The following is a 20,435-nucleotide window of genomic DNA, read 5'->3' on the forward strand; positions in this document are numbered from 1 at the left end:
CAGGGAGCGCACGGCGTCATAGCAACCCATGACGCCGTGCGCTCCTGCTCTCAGGAGGGATCCAGGCCGCGGTTCCACGGCCCGCACACGGCCGTGTGCATGGGGCCTTATCACGATAGTATAGAGAAGTACATGGGGAGATTTGACAAACCTAAAGGTATCCGGTAGAGATGAGCAAATTCTTCAAAAAAATTTGGTTCGATACAAATTTATTCGTGGCGATTTCCATAAAAAAGCTGCTATTTCCTGGCTGCAGAGAGCCTTTATAGTGGCGTAGAACACTGTGCCTTGCAGTAACACACATAGGGAGTCTGCTGTGGTAGTGAAATAATACTGTGAGTCAGTATGACATGCAGATGGCAGGCGTCGCACTTAGAATCACTGCACACTTCACTTATTTGGGTAGTCATGGGGCCAAAACTGACCAAATAAGTCAAGTGTGAACTCAACCTTACAGGTTAATGTTAGCGTCAATAAGAAGCGCGCTGCTTTTACCCCGTCGGCAGCTGATTCCATATAGATGTCTACAGAACCTGTTCTATTAAACACTTATACAAGTAGAGCCCCCTGACAGAGTGGAGAGGGTGTCAGTAGTAAGTTTGTGTTGACATCACTGATTATTTTGCTCTTCCTCTGATCTGTCAAAACGATAACCCCCAAAGAGTGGATCCTGTCTATGGAGTAATCCATCAGTATTGCTAAAGCAAAAAAAAAAAAACAGACATGACCCATAAATGGAATATTTGCAAGTCTTCTGTGTTTTGTACCCACTCCTGCTTTTGGCTGCCAAATCATAAGCCAATTCTGATGCAAAATAGGGACCATGTCATGCAAGCCTTACAGCTGTTACATAGACAGGATCCGTTGTGCGTCTCATTTTTCCTTCCTTCTGACAGATCAGAAGAAGGGTCAAATTAATGATGATGTCACCTAGGCCGAAAGGCAAGAGAGTGTCACAGTCATGAAGTGGGGAGGGTGAGAACAGCATGAGAAGTCCAAAGAGTGGCCCTATGACATAGTGGTGAGATGGAAGCAGCATGAGGAGACCACAGAGTGGCCAAATGACAGAGTCTGGAGGTGGCATCAGCATCAGGAGGAGGCCACAGAGTGGCACAATGACAGTGTGGAGATGGCAGCAGCATCAGGAGGCCACAGAGTGGCAAGGTGACATAGTGTTGAGGTAGCAGCCTCATCAGGAGACCACAGAGTGGCAAGGTGACATAGTGTTGAGGTGGCAGCAGCATCAGAAGACCACAGAGCGACCTGGTGACAGAGTGGGGAGGTGGGTGGCAATACCAGTACCAGCTGAAGATGGTGGGTGAAAGAAGGAGCACTTGGTATCAGATGTGTGGCATCAGGCAGGTGGCAGCATCAGAATAGTAGCCGAGGCAGGTAGCCAGAAGAAACCTGTCTCTTTTGTCAAAGTGTTGGTGTGACATCACGGATGATCTAGTCTGATGCATCAGGCATTGGTGGGTGGAAATCCTGGCTGATCCACACCTGATTCATCTTGACAAAGGTCAGTCTCTCCCCTTTTTTGTAGACAGGCGAGTTCTTCTTGTGGTAACTATGGCCCCGCCGCACTAAACCCCCCTCTGATGCCACACTACTGGCCAGGCAGGACAGCTTTTCCAGGGCAAACTCTGCCAGTTGCAGCGACAAATCCAGTTTGGCTGCCCAGTAGTCCAGCGGATCTTCATTGTGGGGTGGCAGGGTGCTGTATAAGTAAGCCACCACCTGCTGGTTCATAGAAACATAGAATGTGTCGGCAGATAAGAACCATTTGGCCCATCTAGTCTGCCCAATATATCTGAATCCTATGAATAGTCCCTGGCCCTATCTTATATGAAGGATAGCCTTATGCCTATCCCATGCATGCTTAAACTCCTTCACTGTATTTGCAGCTACCACTTCTGCAGGAAGGCTATTCCATGCATCCACTACTCTCTCAGTAAAGTAATACTTCCTTATATTACTTTTAAACCTTTGCCCCTCTAATTTAAAACTGTGTCCTCTTGTGGTAGTTTTTCTTCTTTTAAATATGCTCTCCTCCTTTACCGAGTTGATTCCCTTTATGTATTTAAAAGTTTCTATCATATCCCCTCTGTCTCTTCTTTCTTCCAGGTTCTGCTCCAAGTCTAGCTGCTGCTAGTGAGTAGTTTATTCACTAGGAGTGTGAAGAAAGCTGCTCATCAGCGACTCTAGACTCAAGTTGGTGCTGATGGAACTGCTCACCCCCCCCACCCTTCCACAGCAGCCATGGCAGAGTAACATGAGCGCAGAGGGCCCCCGCGGTCAGACCTGCGAGAGGATTGACAATGGCGCAGATAGGCAGCGACCAACTGACTACATAGGACGTCTCTATAGTAGTTCAGTTTGTCCTCCCTCTCAGCGGGTGTAAAAAAAGGGCTCTCATTTTGGACCGGTAGCGAGGGTCCAACAAGGTGGGTAGACAGAAGTCATCCCTCTGCCGAATGCTGACAATTCGGCTGTCACTACGCAAGCAAGTGAGCAGGCATCGAGTCATTTGTGCAAGTGACTCGGAGGGACTTCCTGCCTCCATCTCTACTACATACTGCCACGGTGTTCGTCTTCCATATCACCCTGTAGCTCCTCTGGCTGCTCCTGCTCCTCCTCTACTGTCACCTGTGTAGAAAAACCACCCATTTAGCTACACATTGCTTGTGCTCCAATCTCCTCCTCCTTCTCCTATTCAGCCCCCACAGTGCTTATGTGGCCGTGAGATCTAGACGCCATGTCTCCAGTCCCCTGACCAGCCAGATTTACCAGCATCTGTTCCAGGACATGAAGCAGTGGAATTACTTTGTTCATCCCGTAGTCCTGGCGACTGACAAATAACTTGGCCTTTTCAAAGGGCCAGAGCAAACTGCAGGTGTCACGCATGAGCTGCCACTGGCTGACATCAAGGTTACACAGGGGAATACTCCTGTCTGCTTGGATAACAAAGAAATCGTTTATGGCCTATCTCTGTTCGTATAGTCGGTCCAACATATAGAGGGTGGAATTCCAATGGGTGGAAACGTCGCATATCAGCCTATGTTGGGGGATGCCGTTCTGTCACTGCAGCTCAGGGAGGGTGTGCATTGCAGTGTACGAGTGGCAGAAGTGCATGCAAAGTTTCCTGGCCATTTTTAGGATGTCTTGCAGATGGGTGAAAGATTTCAGGAACTGCTTGACAACCAGATTGAACACGTGTGCCATTCAGGGCGCATGGCTCAGCCCTCCTTGACGCAGCCCGGACACCATGTTCTTCCTGCTGTCGGTCACCATGGTTCCGATTTTGAGTTGTCACGGAGAAAGCCAGGATTCGATTTCTTGATGAAGTAAACGGAGCAGTTCCTTCCCTGTGTGACTCCATTCCCCCAGGCAAATGAGGTGCAGAACAGCATGACACTGCCGTGCCCTGCACAAGTTGTATGCTGGAGGGGTACTGTGACTTGTACCTGCAGTGGAGGCTGGAGGACACGGTGGAGGATGAGGAGGCAGAGGCGGACATTGTCGCAGGTCCAAAAGCGTGAGAACGTGTAGGCGAAAGCGGAGTCACCCAGCCAAGTTGTTGGTGTGGCTGTGCAGGAACCACATTCACCCAGTGGGCCGTAAAGGACATGTATTGTCCCTGACCATAGTTACAGCTCCACGTGTCGGCGCTGCCATGCACTTTGGCAGACACCGACAGTCTCAAGGACTGGCCAACCTTCTGTTCTACATATGTGAGCAGGGCTGGTACTGCCTTTTTGGCAAAGAAATTATGGCTTGGGACTCCACCTCAGCTCGGTACAAGTCATCAGTTCTCTGAAAGGTGCAGAGTCCACCACTTGGAAAGGGAGAGACTGCAGCGCCAGCAACTTGGCCAGGAGCACATTCAGCTTCTGCGTCGTTGGATGAGTGCACACATACTGTTGTCCCTTGGCAATCGCTTGGTGATCAATTACTGATGGAATGACTGACGAGGAGTGGGAGGAGGAGCAGGAGCATCAGGACCAGCAGATGATGCAAAGGACAGACAGCTCCCTTCGGCTGAGGTGGTAGAGCTTTGACTGCCTGAAATCGGGTGCATGCCACTGGGTTACCGGGGCAGGCTGGACCACCACATCGGAGCCACGGTTCCCCCAGGCCACTTTATGGTGATGCTGCGTAAGTTGACGCAGGGCCGTGGTGCCAACATTGGCACCCTTGCCACTCTTCACCTTCTGCCCACATATTCTACAAATGGCCATGTTCACCTCCTCCGGCAGCTTAACAAAAAACTGCCACACCACTGAGTAGGTGATTTTACCCCAACACTCTGCACTGACTGACTGCTACCGCTGCTTCTTCTGTGAACCCCTGCACCACTACTTTCGGGGCAGGTAGGCTCCTGCGAAGCGGGTAGTCTACCCGGGCACATTTGGCTCCCGACCTCCCACTGCTGCCACCCTGCTGACTCCCGACCACGCTACCGACTTGCTGGCTCCACTGTTGCCTCACGGGCAAGCTGCCACCCTCTTCTCCCGATGATGATGAAGCCCCTAATTCACCTGGCTCCCAAGTGCGATCAGCTACATCATCATCATCGAGTACTGTCTGCATGTCACTGATCTCCTCCTCAATGAGTCAGGAGCCTGACTGCTTGCAACACCAGCTCCCACACTACTCTCCTAATCACTACTTGCCCGCCTACCGGAGGAAGCGGCGGATGTCTCCTCCACATCTTGGCTGGCCAGTAGCTGCTGACTGTCCTCTAGTAGCTTGTCCTCGCTGTATAGTGGAGATGAACCCACATCATATAATATTTCTCTGGCTGAGGGAATAGAAAAGGACAGGAGGCAGGATGAGGACAGGTGAGGGCAACTAAGGGTTGTATCTGACAAACCCACCGACTCTTGGCTGGGGGTGTCTGATGTCACATGGGACAAAGTGGATGACCGAGTCATCCATTCAAGAACCACTGGGTTGCTGGTCAAGACACGACCGCTAGATGACACCAGGAGCTCAGACCTCTCGCTGCGACTCCTGCTGCCACGCCCCCTTACTCTGCTGTGGCCTGTGCATGCGCCAGAAATATTTAGGCTTCTGCCACTCTCCTGTGCAGGACCTGGCACTTCTCTGTCTGAGATACTGTTTTCTCACTTCACTACACAAAGGCTATTAAGCCCTTTTCCCCCACTAATAGGGTGAGGTCAGTTACTAAATATGTGCCACTTGCCTTCCCCAGTCAGTGTCAATATGCCACTGGATTTGGCTCTGCCAACTGTTAGTAAATGAACTACTACCCCCATCGGCCCACCGTAGCCTCACGTGTTTCCCCTGCGGTCTGGCTTGCTACAGAGGGGAACGGAAGTACCGGAGCGTGAGCCACGTGGACCGAATCCAGCAGTGGGGACCACGTGAGTATCATCAAGTGTGCAGGTCTGCCATGAATTACCATTTTAGTCTATGGGAGATTCACTATGTTCCTATGAGCCATAACGAATGAACGGTGGCTCTAATCTCAATGTGTGGGAGCTGTTCGGGCCCCAAGAATGTATCGCTCTCGGGGAAAAGCCTTTTAGATGCCATGGTCACAATTGACAATGACATCTGAGGGGTTAAATGTCTAAGATTGGTGTAATCGCTGATCACAGACACTAGCTTCAGGTGTCTGATGTGTAAAACAGCAGGCATTCGACACCCCTCCTGAGCAGCATTATGAGTGAAGCTCAATCACCAGAATTTGGCTTTGGTTGCTGACACTGAAAGTTCACTGCATCATAAACCTTGTAGTGAAGGGTGCTCGTTACTGCATTGAAGTCAATGGGAGCAGCACTGTGGTGATGAGCACACATTTGCAGAGCTGTGTAGTTCCGGTGCTGACTTCCTGCACTGGAGTTACAGCAAAAGAGATGATCGTTGGGGGATGTGGAGTGTTGGACTCCCACCAATAAGCTAGTGATGACCTACCCTGGGGATAGGCCAACACTTAGGAAAAGCGGGACTACCCCTTTAATTGAATAGGCTGCATTTATTTATTCTCTGTATGAAATATGAGGATAGGGTACATAAGAGCCACATGCAGTAGATTTGTGAGAGCCACATTAGAGATCTCTACATGTCTGTGCTTATACATTTATAAAAACTTGTGCCAAATGTCATTAATCTAATTGTCACAAGTGATGGGGTAATGTGCTGATATTATCAGCACATAGCTATATCCAGACATCAATTTCAAGTGTGAAAACAATTATTCCATTGTGTGCGGAGGAGGTTTATGCAGCTTGTCTCCACTAGTTGATGCACGAGACCCAATGCTTTTGTTGAACAATGCACTCTTCTCCTTAAAGGGGTTTTCCCATCTCAGACAATGGGGGAATATTGCTAGGATATGTCCCCATTGTCTGATAGGTGCATGTCCCACCGCTGGGACCCGCACCTATCTCCTAAACACAGCTGGCAAAGTGAAGGAGGGTGCACCGCGCATGCGCAGCTGCCCTCCGTTCATATCTATGGGACTGCCGAAAATAGACAAGTCCTTGCTCAGCTATTTCTATCGGCCCCTTAGAAGTGAATGGAAGCGTTGCCCACCCAAGCACAGTCCGCTCCTATTCATTTCCATGGGGAGTCTCAGAATAGCCGAGCACACCACTTGGCTGTTTTCAGTGGGCCAATAGGAACGCTTGGTGGTGGCCGGACCCGGCACTGTCGGCCACCACTTTGCTGGCTTCATTTTTGACCCGCACCTATCATACGATGGGGGCATACCCTACCGATATGCCCCAATTGTCTGAGATGGGAAAACCCCTTTAAGTCTAAAGGTTGTACTACAGCAGCCCATTGTTAGGCAGATCATTGCTGTTTAACGTTCATAGGAGCGCTCGTTAGTGAGCGTAATACAGCAGCCGATTATCCGATGAAAATTGTCACTTGCTGGTGGCAGATCGTGCTGTCTAATCACGGTCTGCTGCTTGTGGTCTAATCATGATCTGCTGCCTGCAAACAATGACTTAGTATGGGGATGAGAGCGCATTAGCGACCGCTTCCTTCCCAACAATTGCCTGCAAAATCTGTTCATGTAACACAGCCCTATTTTTTCAGTGATTAGATTACCGTCAGTTTTTTTTTATAATGTCTTTTTATTGAAATATCAGAGAACATACAACAGCTCCAAAGACCATAAAACAGACAGTCAAACCAGTACATTAAGTCTAGTGTGTCGATTGAGCAGCATCAATGTCGCAGTACAAAATTAAGTGTACAAGAAGGAAAAAAAGAAAAGAAAAGGAGACCGCCACTCAGAATAAATGACATCAAGATATCAGTAATTAAAAGTCAAACGTACATAATAAATTCCATTGACACACAGACATTCACTCCCCCACAGGGCAGAGACATACAGTACAGACCAAAAATTTGGACACACCTTCTCATTCAGAGAGTTTTCTTTATTTTCATGACTATGAAAATTGTTGATTCACACTGAAGGCAGCAAAACTATGAATTAACACATGTGGAATTATATACATAACAAAAAAGTGTGAAACAACTGAAAATATGTCATATTCTAGGTTCTTCAAAGTAGCCACCTTTTGCTTTGATTACTGCTTTGCACACTCTTGGCATTCTCTTGATGAGCTTCAAGAGGTAGTCATCTGAAATGGTTTTCACTTCACAGGTGTGCCCTGTCAGGTTTAATAAGTGGGATTTCTTGCCTTATAAATGGGGTTGGGACCATCAGTTGCGTTGTGGAGAAGTCAGGTGGATACACAGCTGATAGTCCTGCTGAATAGACTGTTAGAATTTGTATTATGGCAAGAAAAGAAAAACGAGTGGCCATCATTACTTTAAGAAATGAAGGTCAGTCAGTCCGAAAAATTGGGAAAACTTTGAAAGTGTCCCCAAGTGCAGTCACAAAAACCATCAAGCGCTACAAAGAAACTGTCTCACATGAGGACCACCCCAGGAAAGGAAGACCAAGAATCACCTCTGCTGCGGAGGATAAGTTCATCCGAGTCACCAGTCTCAGAAATCGCAGGTTAACAGCAGCTCAGATTAGAGACCAGGTCAATGCCACACAGAGTTCTAGCAGCAGACACATCTCTAGAACAACTGTTAAGAGGAGACTGTGTGAATCAGGCCTTCATGGTAGAATATCTGCTAGGAAACCACTGCTAAGGACAGACAACAAGCAGAAAAGACTTGTTTGGGCCAAAGAACACAAGGAATGGACATTAGACCAGTGGAAATCTGTGCTTTGGTCTGATGAGTCCAAATTTGAGATCTTTAGTTCCAACCACCGTGTCTTTGAGAGACGCAGAAAAGGTGAACGGATGGACTCTACATGCCTGGTTCCCACCGTGAAGCATGGAGGAGGAGGTGTGATGGTGTGGGGGTGCTTTGCTGGTGACACTGTTGGGGATTTATTCAAAATTGAAGGCATACTGAACCAGCATGGCTTCCACAGCATCTTGCAGCGGCATGCTATTCCATCCGGTTTGCGTTTAGTTGGACCATCATTTATTTTTCAACAGGACAATGACCCCAAACACACCTCCAGGCTGTGTAAGGGCTATTTGACCATGAAGGAGAGTGATGGGGTGCTGCGCCAGATGACATGGCCTCCGCAGTCACCGGACCTGAACCCAATCGAGATGGTTTGGGGTGAGCTGGACCGCAGAGTGAAGGCAAACGGGCCAACAAGTGCTAAGCATCTCTGGGAACTCCTTCAAGACTGTTGGAAGACCATTTCAGGTGACTACCTCTTTAAGCTCATCAAGAGAATGCCAAGAGTGTACAAAGCAGTAATCAAAGCAAAAGGTGGCTACTTGGAAGAACCTAGAATATGACATATTTTCAGTTGTTTCACACTTTTTTGTTGTATATAATTCCACATGTGTTAATTCATAGTTTTGCTGCCTTCAGTGATAATCTACAATTTTCATAGTCATGAAAATAAAGAAAACTCTTTGAATGAGAAGGTATGTCCAAACTTTTGGTCTGTACTGTATATATATATATATATATATATATATAGAACATCATTGTTTTTTCCAGCTTATCATAGTAACTTTCAGATAAAACACAAAATAGATACAATAAAATTAAAATAGACCTAAAATTCCCCCAAAAATTCATCTGGACACAAAACAACATCCTGCTGAATGAAGTGGTGGTGTCCAAAACTTTTGGTCTGTACTGTATATCCCTGCATCTCAAGGTAGCACAGTTTGAGCGTTAGGCCTCATGCACACAAAAGGATTTTCTTTCCGTGTCCGTACTGTTTTTTTTTATGGACCGTAAACAGAATCATTCATTTGAATGGGTCCGCTAAAAAAACTGAAGTTACTCCGTGTGCATTCCGTTTCCATGTGTCCGTATTTCCGTTCCATTAAAAAATATAAGATGTCCTATTATCGTTTGCGTTACGGACAAGGGTAGTACTGTTCTATTAGGGGGCAGCTGTTCCGTTGTGCAAAATTCGGAATGCACATGGAAGTCATCCGTATTTTTTGCAGATCGCAAAATACATACGGTCGAGTGCTTGAGACATTAATCCAAGGGTGCCATATTTTAAGAAAATGGTCAGGGGATCCTCTATGTTCATTGTGGGGATTCTCTCTGGTAGTTAGGACTAGCGGATGCAGTATAGAGGCAAAGTACAAAGTTCTTGAATCAAACAGCAGTGTTTATTCACACATTGGTGTATAACAAAATGCAGATAATGTGTTTCACAAAACGAAGGTGTCTTGGTGTTTGTTCACACACAAGGAAAGTTCATAAACAATAAAAGTCTCCTTTTCTCCTGGGTGTTAATTTACACCCTGTTAGCAGTTCAGCCTCATCAAGTCGATAGGCGGTCTGATTCCTCCAGCCCGGCTCAAACCACAAATCCCAGCACAGCCCTCAGTTCACAGCACACAGACTCCTGAGCTCCACTGTCATAGGGAGGTAAATCCACCACACCTGGCAGTGCTGGCTGTTTTTTATGCCTGGCAAAATCCAACCTGGAACATGGGGAGTAGTCACCCACCCAGCACTTTGACTACTCCCAGTAAGAGCTGTCCCGGATCAGCTATGACAGCCATGCTAAATCTCAAGGTGTCAATAGCAATAGCTGCTGCTGACACTTAAAATACCGGCTCTTACCTGTACTTCACCGAGGCCAGGAACCTCTGTGACACATCCTTTCCATCAACAATGATTCTAGGTACCTTTTTACATCTTAGGGTACTTTCACACTAGCGTTTTTCTTTTCCGGCATTGAGTTCCGTCACAGGGGCTCTATACCGGAAAAGAACTGATCAGTTTTATCCCCATGCATTCTGAATGGAGAGTAATCAGTTCAGTTTGCATCAGGATGTCTTCAGTTCAGTCGTTTTGACTGATCAGGCAAAAGAGAAAACCGCAGCATGCTACGGTTTTCTCTCCGGCCAAAAAAACTGAAGACATGCCTGAACGCCGGATCCGGCATTTTTCCCCATAGGAATGTATTAGCGCCGGATCCGGCATTCAGAATACCGGAATGCCGGATCCGTCGTTCCGGCATGCGCATGCGCAGATCGGTAAAAATGAGAAAAATGTACAAGACGGATCCGTCGGTCCGCATGACAAGCGGAGAGACGGATCCGTCCTTGCAATGCATTTGTGAGACGGATCCGCATCCGGATCCGTCTCACAAATGCTTTCAGGCAGCAGCAGATCGGCGGATCCGGCGGATCCGACGACGGAACTGCCGGCCGGATCACACTGCCGCAAGTGTGAAAGTAGCCTTACACAAGCTTATATAGTTCTAGATCAGAGTTAACTAATTGTATCCAATGTTGCAAAGTGGGAGTTTTGGGGGTCTTCCAATTCAGATGGATAGCTTTACTTGCATAGAACAAGAGCAACCTATATAGTTGTCTACCATACTCAGTGGGGATAACATATTTGACTAGTCCTAAAAGACTCGTTGACGGAGTGCAAACATCTGGGAAGCCAAGTTTTGCATTTATATAAGTATGAATCTCTTTCCAGAAGCTTTGAATAATTGGACACTGTCAAACCATATGCAAGAAACAACCATTCTCATATCTGCATCTCATACATTGAGGACTAGGCAGTTTGTACATTTTAAACAATATACCCAGTGTATAGTATACGCTATGTAGCCATTTCACATGAATAAGTTGATCTCTAGCGCTAACAACTGTGGATCTCCACGTGTGGCTAAGTTCTCTCACATGTGTGGTCTCTAGATTGTCTATATCACACCTCCACTTAGGGCCGGGGCACCGGCCGTGTGCATTCCGCATCACGGATGCGGGCGCATTCACTTTAATGAGTCCACAAATCTGGAGATGCGGTATGGAACGGAAGCACGGAACGGGACCCTACAGAAGCACTACGGAGTGCTTCCGTGGGTTCCGTTCCATGCCTCTGAACTTGCTCTATTTTTTTTGCAGAATGGACGGATCGCGAGTCGCATGCAGCAGCCCCACGGTCGGTGCCCTTGCATTGCGGATTGCACGGGCACAGAAGGGCAACGGTCATGTGAACAAGCCCTTAATCAGAGACTTGTCAAGTGGAGAGTCTTGCTCAGCCAGTAATGACGCATATACAGGTCCTTCTCAAAAAATTAGCATATTGTGATAAAGTTCATTATTTTCTGTAATGTACTGATAAACATTAGACTTTCATATATTTTAGATTCATTACACACCAACTGAAGTAGTTCAAGCCTTTTATTGTTTTAATATTGATGATTTTGGCATGCAGCTCATGAAAACCCAAATTTCCTATCTCAAAAAATTAGCATATTTCATCCGACCAATAAAAGAAAAGTGTTTTTAATACAAAAAAAGTCAACCTTCAAATAATTATGTTCAGTTATGCACTCCTTGGTCGGCAATACTTGGTCGGGAATCCTTTTGCAGAAATGACTGCTTCAATGCGGCGTGGCATGGAGGCAATCAGCCTGTGGCACTGCTGAGGTGTAATGGAGGCCCAGGATGCTTCGATAGCGGCCTTAAGCTCATCCAGAGTGTTGGGTCTTGCGTCTCTCAACTTTCTCTTCCCAATATCCCACAGATTCTCTATGGGGTTCAGGTCAGGAGAGTTGGCAGGCCAACTGAGCACAGTAATACCATGGTCAGTAAACCATTTACCAGTGTTTTTGGCACTGTGAACAGGTGCCAGGTCGTGCTGAAAAATGAAATCTTCATCTCCATAAAGCTTTTCAGCAGATGGAAGCATGAAGTGCTCCAAAATCTCCTGATAGCTAGCTGCATTGACCCTGCCCTTGATAAAACACAGTGGACCAACACCAGCAGCTGACATGGCACCCCAGACCATCACTGACTGTGGGTACTCGACACTGGACTTCAGGAATTTTGGCATTTCCCTCTCCCCAGTCTTCCTCCAGACTCTGGCACCTTGATTTCCGAATGACATGCAACAGTCCAGTGCTGCTTCTCTGTAGCCCAGGTCAGGCGCTTCTGCCGCTGTTTCTGGTTCAAAAGTGGCTTGACCTGGGGAATGCGGCACCTGTGGCCCATTTCCTGCACACGCCTGTACACGGTGGCTCTGGATGTTTCTACTCCAGACTCAGTCCACTGCTTCCGCAGGTCCCCCAAGGTCTGGAATTGGTCCTTCTCCACAATCTTCCTCAGGGTCCGGTCACCTCTTCTCGTTGTGCAGCGTTTTCTGCCACACTTTTTCCTTCCCACAGACTTCCCACTGAGGTGCCTTGATACAGCACTCTGGGAACAGCCTATTCGTTCAGAAATTTCTTTATGTGTCTTACCCTCTTGCTTAAGGGTGTCAATGATGGCCTTCTGGACAGCAGTCAGGTCGGCAGTCTTACCCATGATTGCAGTTTTGAGTAATGAACCAGGCTGGGAGTTTTTAAAAGCCTCAGGAATCTTTTGCAAGTGTTTAGAGTTAATTAGTTGATTCAGATTATTAGGTTAATAGCTTGTTTAGAGAACCTTTTCATGATATGCTAATTTTTTGAGATAGGAATTTTGGGTTTTTATGAGCTATATGCCAAAATCATCAATATTAAAACAATAAAAGGCTTGAACTACTTCAGTTGGTGTGTAATGAATCTAAAATATATGAAAGTCTAATATTTATCAGTACATTACAGAAAATAATGAACTTTATCACAATATGCTAATTTTTTGAGAAGGACCTGTAAGGTCGAAACCGGTTTGGCCAACTGAGCCCTCCTTACCACCACCTCAATAGGGCCACATTCCAGTCTCAACGGGGCTTTACCAAATTGAGCATGACAAGCATGTCTGAGCTGAAAATACCTGTATAAGCAGTGCTGGGGAAGTTTAAATTTCTCTTTCAGACTGCTAAAAGACCTGAAAAGAAGCCTGTCATACAGTTGTGTAAGGTATCGCAATCCTCTCTGGGGTCAAAATTCTAAATCTGCCAGTGAAAATAATTCTGGCAAACCCCTATTTCTCCATAGTGGTAAATATGGCGACCAGCTCTCCCCAGTGTAAAAGGTGCCTGAAGGGTCCGTCTCGCTATTCTGGGACATGACTTGCGCCACAAAAAGGGAGTAAATAATCTGTCCATGCAGACAAAATGTTTCTTAGGTAGCGCTACAGGAGCTGTTCTATAAAGACATAATAGTTTTAGCAAGAGAACCATCTTTATAATGTTAATACGACCTATCAGAGTTAGTGGCAAGTTCTCCCATGCTACAATTTTCTTAGTGATATATTGCATGGTGGGAATGACATTAAGTTGGTAGAACTTTGCAACCTCCCTATGGATATTGATCCCTAAATATTTAAACTGCTCTACTACTTGAAGTTTGGATTGCTGTGAAATGTGGATTGGATCAAAATCATCGATTTAAGCAAAGACTCGACTTGGCCCAGTTCACCCAGAGACCCGAGAAACTACCAAATTTGTCTACATTATCTAAGAGTGCATCTAAGGAATTCCCTGGGTTCGCTAAGTATACCAACATGTTATCTGCATATAAAGAAAGTTTTTCTGTGATGCCAACCACCTTCCAACCTTCTATATGTGAGTTGGAAGAAATAAGTATGGATAAGGGCTTCATTATCAACACAAACAGTAAGGATGAAAGGGGGCAGGCTTGTCTGGTGCCCATTCCCGGGGGAAGGAGTTTGAAACATATACATTTACTTTGACCCTCTCTGTGTGGGACCTATAGAGCAGCTGTAACCAGTGCAAAAAATTCCTAGGAAAACACATCCGTTCAAGCATCGCCCATATAAACTACCATTCCAGTCAAAAGCTTTTCCATTATCTAATGAGGCTAGGACCCTCATACCCCAATTATTGTGGCTAACCTGCAGATTGGTATATAAATGTCTCAAGTTGATATCAGTATTTTTCCCTGGCATTAAACCTGACTGATCCACCCCCACTAGGGAAAGGATTACCTCCCTCAGTCGCAGCGCCAGCATTTTTGCAAGAATCTTAACATCAAGATTCAGGAGCGAGATAGGTCGGTAGAAGTTACATTGTTCTGGAGGTCTTCCCAGTTTGTGGATCACCACAATCATCGCCTCTGAAAAAGAAGGAGGTAGAGAGTCATGCTCGAACGCATAATCAAAAACTCTGGTACTGTGCTCTTTAGAGAATAGCTTGTACCATTCAGCCGGAAAGCTGTCCAGTCCCGGAGACTTCCATGTTGCTAAGGATCCAATAGCTAGTTCGATCTTAGACTCTGTGATGTGTGCCGCCAAGGCACCCTTATCTTCACGTGTAAGTGTAGGAAGATTAATCCCAGCCAAAAACAGGATATATCCCCTCGAGTACATGTAATTTTTGAAGTATATAAATCAGCTTAATAGGAGGCAAATTGACGACACACAAATCGAGGCTCTATTACCAGTACACCTTGGTCAGACATAACTCCAGCAACCACTGTTTGGGGGGCTTCCAATCGAGCCAAATACGCTAAAGCTCTACCATTCTTATCTCCATCTGAGAAAATAGCTGGCCTCTGAGCCAGGAGTTTCTTTTGAGTATAGTCAGTAAGATGTAGGCAGAGTAGGCATTGTGCTTCAAGCCAATCGCTCTGCTTCCCACTACTCGGGTCCTTTGAAAACTCTTGCTCCCTGTCCAACACCACTGTCTCTAGCTTAGTCCGTTTTATGCCTAGTTCCTTCCTATATGATGCTATCGCATAGATTAACGCCCCCCCTCATCACTGATTTAAAGGCATCCCATTCTAGCAGAGAGTTAAAATACCCCTCATTCTCTTTCCAGTAGTGTTCCATAGCCTCATGACAGCCACTCTCCACTGGTAAAACATCAAGCCACAATGGATTCAAGCGCCACCACCTATCGGGGTGGGAAGGGGGGCAATGGCTGGGATAAAATCAGAAGAAGGGGGGCATAATCCGAAATACCCCTAGGTAAATAATCACTAGTACTGATATAAGGTAGCAAATCTCTACATACAAAGGCTAGATCTATACGGGACAAAGAACCTGTGGAGGCAAGTAGCATGAGAATTGTGTATCAGTAGGATGAATTTGACGCCATGTCTCTATTAGACCATGGGCTTCCACCCAATGTAAAAAAAGACTTGTTATAAGAAGCCTTGGTGCTTGCAGAAATCCATGTGCTTGCTGCCCTATTCAAGTGAATAGAACTGATTTTCAGTCGCAAAATTTTCTGCCGCAGACTCTGCCACGTATAAAGGCACCCTTACACTTCTTAGGAAAGCTTCTCCAGTTTTTTTTTTTTTTAAGGCCACCCTCTACTCTGGTTAACTTTGCAAAATGCCAGAAGTCACAATTCTTTTTGTGCAAGTATGCCCAAAAAAAGTCACAAAAGCCCTATTTTGTGACTTTTTGAAGACAGAATTCTGGTGTAATTCTGTGTCTGGTGTCTTTGTAAAAGGATACATTGAATTATGTTTTTTGCCCTTTGTTATATCTGCTCTTTAGACCTGGACTTATAGCAACCTGCTCGTAATGCCCTCTTCACACACTATTTTCATTCTGCTTTTGGCATGTAAAAAATACTTCAGGGTGAATTTATCAAGCCCTGCACTCCAGAATTCTGACTCTTTGGACTTTTTATGATCACTTTTTTTCATTTTTATACAACTCAGGGTGGGTTCACACTAGCGTTATGGCTTTCCGTTCTAACATGGTTATAATGGAAAATAGTGGAATGCCTAGACAGAATGCAAAATGGAAGCCTTTAAAGGGCATTACGTTTGCTTTCCGTCCTAATAGAAGTGTATGGGAAAGCATGTCAACAGGACTTTGTTTTCCGTCTTGCATAACGGGAGCCAGACGGATCCGTTTTGATTCCCATAGACTTCTATTAGGACGGAGAGCAAACGGAATGCCTTTTAAAGGCTTCCGTTTTACATTCCGTCATAATACAAGTCTATGGCCGGAAGAACGGATCCGTCCTCCCGTCTTTTGGATTCCGTTATTTTCCGTTGTAACCATGCTATAACGGAAAGCCATAACGGAATCCTTAACGCTAGTGTGAACCCACCCTTACTCAAGTTTTCAAAAGTAAATGTGGTTAGCTATGTTAATTAGTTTCACTCCAGATTTTAAAAAGTCGCAAAAAAGTCCCAAAGCCACTTCACTAGGGAGGATGAGGCAAACCAGAGTAACATTTCTAGAACAAAGTGTTAGATTTAAATATATATCAATTTTAACAAACATGTAATATTTCATAAATTTGAAGCAAAGTATGCTAGGACAGACTCAGGGAAAACTGACTTCAAATATTACTCTCATGATAAATTTCCCCCTTTTTGGTTGCGTTTTTTCTTACTATGTGACATTTTGTACTTTTGTTTTTGCTGGCAATTTATAAGATGCTTGTGAAGAAAAAAATGGGACAAAATGTCACACCTATGTATGATGCCAAAAACCTCTGACCCCAAAACCGCTAAGAATGGCAACAATCACAAAAATCTAAGAATACCAAAGCATGATATGTTTTAAAAAGGTAATCTCATAAAATTATAGACGGACTCCTATCTATAATCCAGAACAGAAATGTGCTCTGTAGGATTGGCTTCCGTTCTAGTGGACTTGAGCCATGCTTGTATTACATAGATGGCCATTCATCTGATAATCCACCATGTAATGCTACCATTCCTCTGCCCCCTAGCGGTTTGCGAGGGGTGCTAAAAGTGGGACTCAGGCAGATTAGCTGATCTCTATGGTGGATGTATTTACCTTTTTTAATTGCCCTTAGTCTACTTTAATATTTGATATTCAGATCACTTTTCCCTTACACTGCAATTAATTACCATTGCAGTGTATGGGAGATGCACTATGTTTCTATATAGCCTTGCCACCTGCAGGCCTCAATAAGAACTACAGCTATAATAGGCTGGGTTTCTTCAGAGAGACCCAAGCTATGCCAGACAGTGAACGGCTTCCTCGATCTCCATGCAGGGAAGCAATTTGGTGCCAGTGTTCCCGGGGAAAGCTGCCTCAGATGCTGTGGTCACAAATGATCTGAGGCGTTATTGCCAATCACAGACTTTAGCTCCTGGTGTTTGCTGTTTAAAATGCCAGACTTCGGCCATACATGTATGTCAGCGGTCCTGAAGAGGTTTTATAATTAAAAGGTCTAGACCATTGAGTCTATTTAGATTATAAAAAGCAGATGTTGTTCAATTGTGGACTTTCATGGTTATGGTTAATTAATTTTTATGTTTTATGAATTTGCTTTGTGATATTTAAATATTTACTTTCAGGTTGTTTTAGAACCACCACCCACATCTGCTCAATATTAAGGGAAAGCTGGCGACTTATATTCTGAGAAACAACTACAAGTAAGTACTGCACCTCATCACGATTATATGTATAAATACCAACTGAAATCTTCTGCCCTTGGGTGACTGATTTTGGGTTGTAAAGCTGTTCCTTTCGTTTGGTGGCAAGTCTATAATAATTATATATATATATATATATATATATATGTATATATATACAGTACAGACCAAAAGTTTGGACACACCTTCTCATTCAAAGAGTTTTCTTTATTTTCATGACTATAAAAATTGTAGATTCACACTGAAGGCATCAAAACTATGAATTAACACATGTGGAATTATATACATAACAAAAAAGTGTGAAACAACTGAAAATATGTCATATTCTAGGTTCTTCAAAGTAGCCACCTTTTGCTTTGATTACTGCTTTGCACACTCTTGGCATTCTCTTGATGAGCTTCAAGAGGTAGTCACCTGAAATGGTCTTCCAACAGTCTTTAAGGAGTTCCCAGAGATGTTTAGCACTTGTTGGCCCTTTTGCCTTCACTCTGCGGTCCAGCTCACCCCAAACCATCTCGATTGGGTTCAGGTCCGGTGACTGTGGAGGCCAGGTCATCTGGCGCAGCATCCCATCACTCTCCTTCACGGCTAAATAGCCCTTACACAGCCTGGAGGTTTGTTTGGGGTCATTGTCCTGTTGAAAAATAAATGATGGTCCAACTAAACGCAAACCGGATGGAATAGCATGCCGCTGCAAGATGCTGTGGTAGCCATTCTGGTTCAGTATACCTTCAATTTTGAATAAATCCCCAACAGTGTCACCAGCAAAGCACCCCCACACCATCACACCTCCTCCTCTATGCTTCACGATGGGAACCAGGCATGTAGAGTCCATCCGTTCACCTTTTCTGCGTCGCACAAAGACACGGTGGTTGGAACCAAAGATCTCAAATTTGGACTCATCAGACCAAAGCACAGATTTCCACTGGTCTAATGTCCATTCCTTGTGTTCTTTAGCCCAAACAGTCTCTTCTGCTTGTTGCCTGTCCTTAGCAGTGGTTTCCTAGCAGATATTCTACCATGAAGGCCTGATTCACACAGTCTCCTCTTAACAGTTGTTCTAGAGATGTGTCTGCTGCTAGAACTCTGTGTGGCATTGACCTGGTCTCTAATCTGAGCTGCTGTTAACCTGCGATTTCTGAGGCTGGTGACTCAGATGAACTTATCCTCCGCAGCAGAGGTGACTCTTGGTCTTCCTTTCCTGGGGCGATCCGCACGTGAGACAGTTTCTTTGTAGCGCTTGATGTTTTTTGTGACTGCACTTGGGGACACTTTCAAAGTTTTCCCAATTTTTCGGACTGACTGACCTTCATTTCTTAAAGTAATGATGGCCACTCGTTTTTCTTTACTTAGCTGCTTTTTTTCTTGCCATAATACAAATTCTAACAGTCTATTCAGTAGGACTATCAGCTGTGTTTCCACCTGACTTCTCCACAACGCAACTGATGGTCCCAACCCCATTTATAAGGCAAGAAATCCCACTTATTAAACCTGACAGGGCACACCTGTGAAGTGAAAACCATTTCAGGTGACTACCTCTTGAAGCTCATCAAGAGAATGCCAAGAGTGTGCAAAGCAGTAATCAAAGCAAAAGGTGGCTACTTTGAAGAACCTAGAATATGACATATTTTCAGTTGTTTTACACTTTTTTGTTATGTATATAATTCTACATGTTACTATATGTCTATTACATGTGTTAATTCATAGTTCTGATGCCTTCAGTGTGAATCATCAATTTTCATAGTCATGAAAATAAAGAAAACTTTGAATGAAAAGGTGTGTCCAAACTTTTGGTCTGTACTGTATATACTGTGTATATATATATATATATATATATATATATATATATGAAATAAAAAAAAATAGATGAGCAGCACACAAAGCCAAGATGGTGCAATTCCTTGAAATGGATCGCGGACTTTGATCCAGCTAAGTATATGTAGAAAAATAATCCAAGGCAGCACACAGATATCCGTGAGAAAAGGGTATTTTATTCACCCATGTGTAGACAGCAACGTTTCAGCTCTCTCTATGGAGCCTTTGTCAAGCCATAATACTCAGTGCAAATTCAGGTGCTTATAAAGCATGCATAATTAACAAAAGGTGATTACATGATTACATTCCAATTAATACACAAGCATTAATAAAACCAGTGAATCTCGATTGTGCATGATTATATTATAAAAAGTATAGCCACATGAAACCAGATATCAAAAAAGTGCTATGTGCCACAAATATTGATCATCGATACATACAGTTATAGTGTATAAAATCGTCAATTGATAATCTCTTGCAGGTGTACAAAGTTGGGTTAATTAAAAATAATTCATTTACTTATGGATATCTCACATGTCTCTGGTCCGCATCAAAGCCACAGTTTTTGTGGCTCGGGTGCAGACCCAATTCACTTCACTGGGGCCACAAAAGATGCGAACTGCACTCCGTGTGCTGTCCGCATCCGTTGCTCCGTTCCGTAGCCCCGCAAAAAAAAATATAACATGTCCTATTCTTGTCCGTTTTGCGGAAGGCACTTGAGCAACTTCCGTTTTTTTGTGGATCCGCGGTTTGCGGACCTGCAAAAAACGGCTCAGTCGTGTGCATGTAGCCTTAATCTGTGTTCAGATCTCATGTGTGATCTCCACTCAGCATGTACGCTGGGTAA

General features: G+C 44.8%; 1 protein-coding gene across 3 annotated transcripts in view; it reads left to right on the forward strand.

Moving 5' to 3' along the window:
• The window catches only part of STAT6 (signal transducer and activator of transcription 6), a 281,497-nt gene that overhangs the window by 50,970 nt on the left and 210,092 nt on the right, over positions 1-20,435 (forward strand). For all 3 annotated transcript variants that reach the window (XM_044284694.1, XM_044284696.1, XM_044284695.1), the window contains exon 2: positions 17,696-17,773. The gene's annotated coding sequence lies outside the window, so the exon portion shown is untranslated. The remainder of the gene's footprint in view (positions 1-17,695; positions 17,774-20,435) is intronic.

This window comes from Bufo gargarizans, chromosome 3 (genome assembly GCF_014858855.1).
Source record: "Bufo gargarizans isolate SCDJY-AF-19 chromosome 3, ASM1485885v1, whole genome shotgun sequence".
NCBI lineage: Eukaryota > Metazoa > Chordata > Amphibia > Anura > Bufonidae > Bufo > Bufo gargarizans.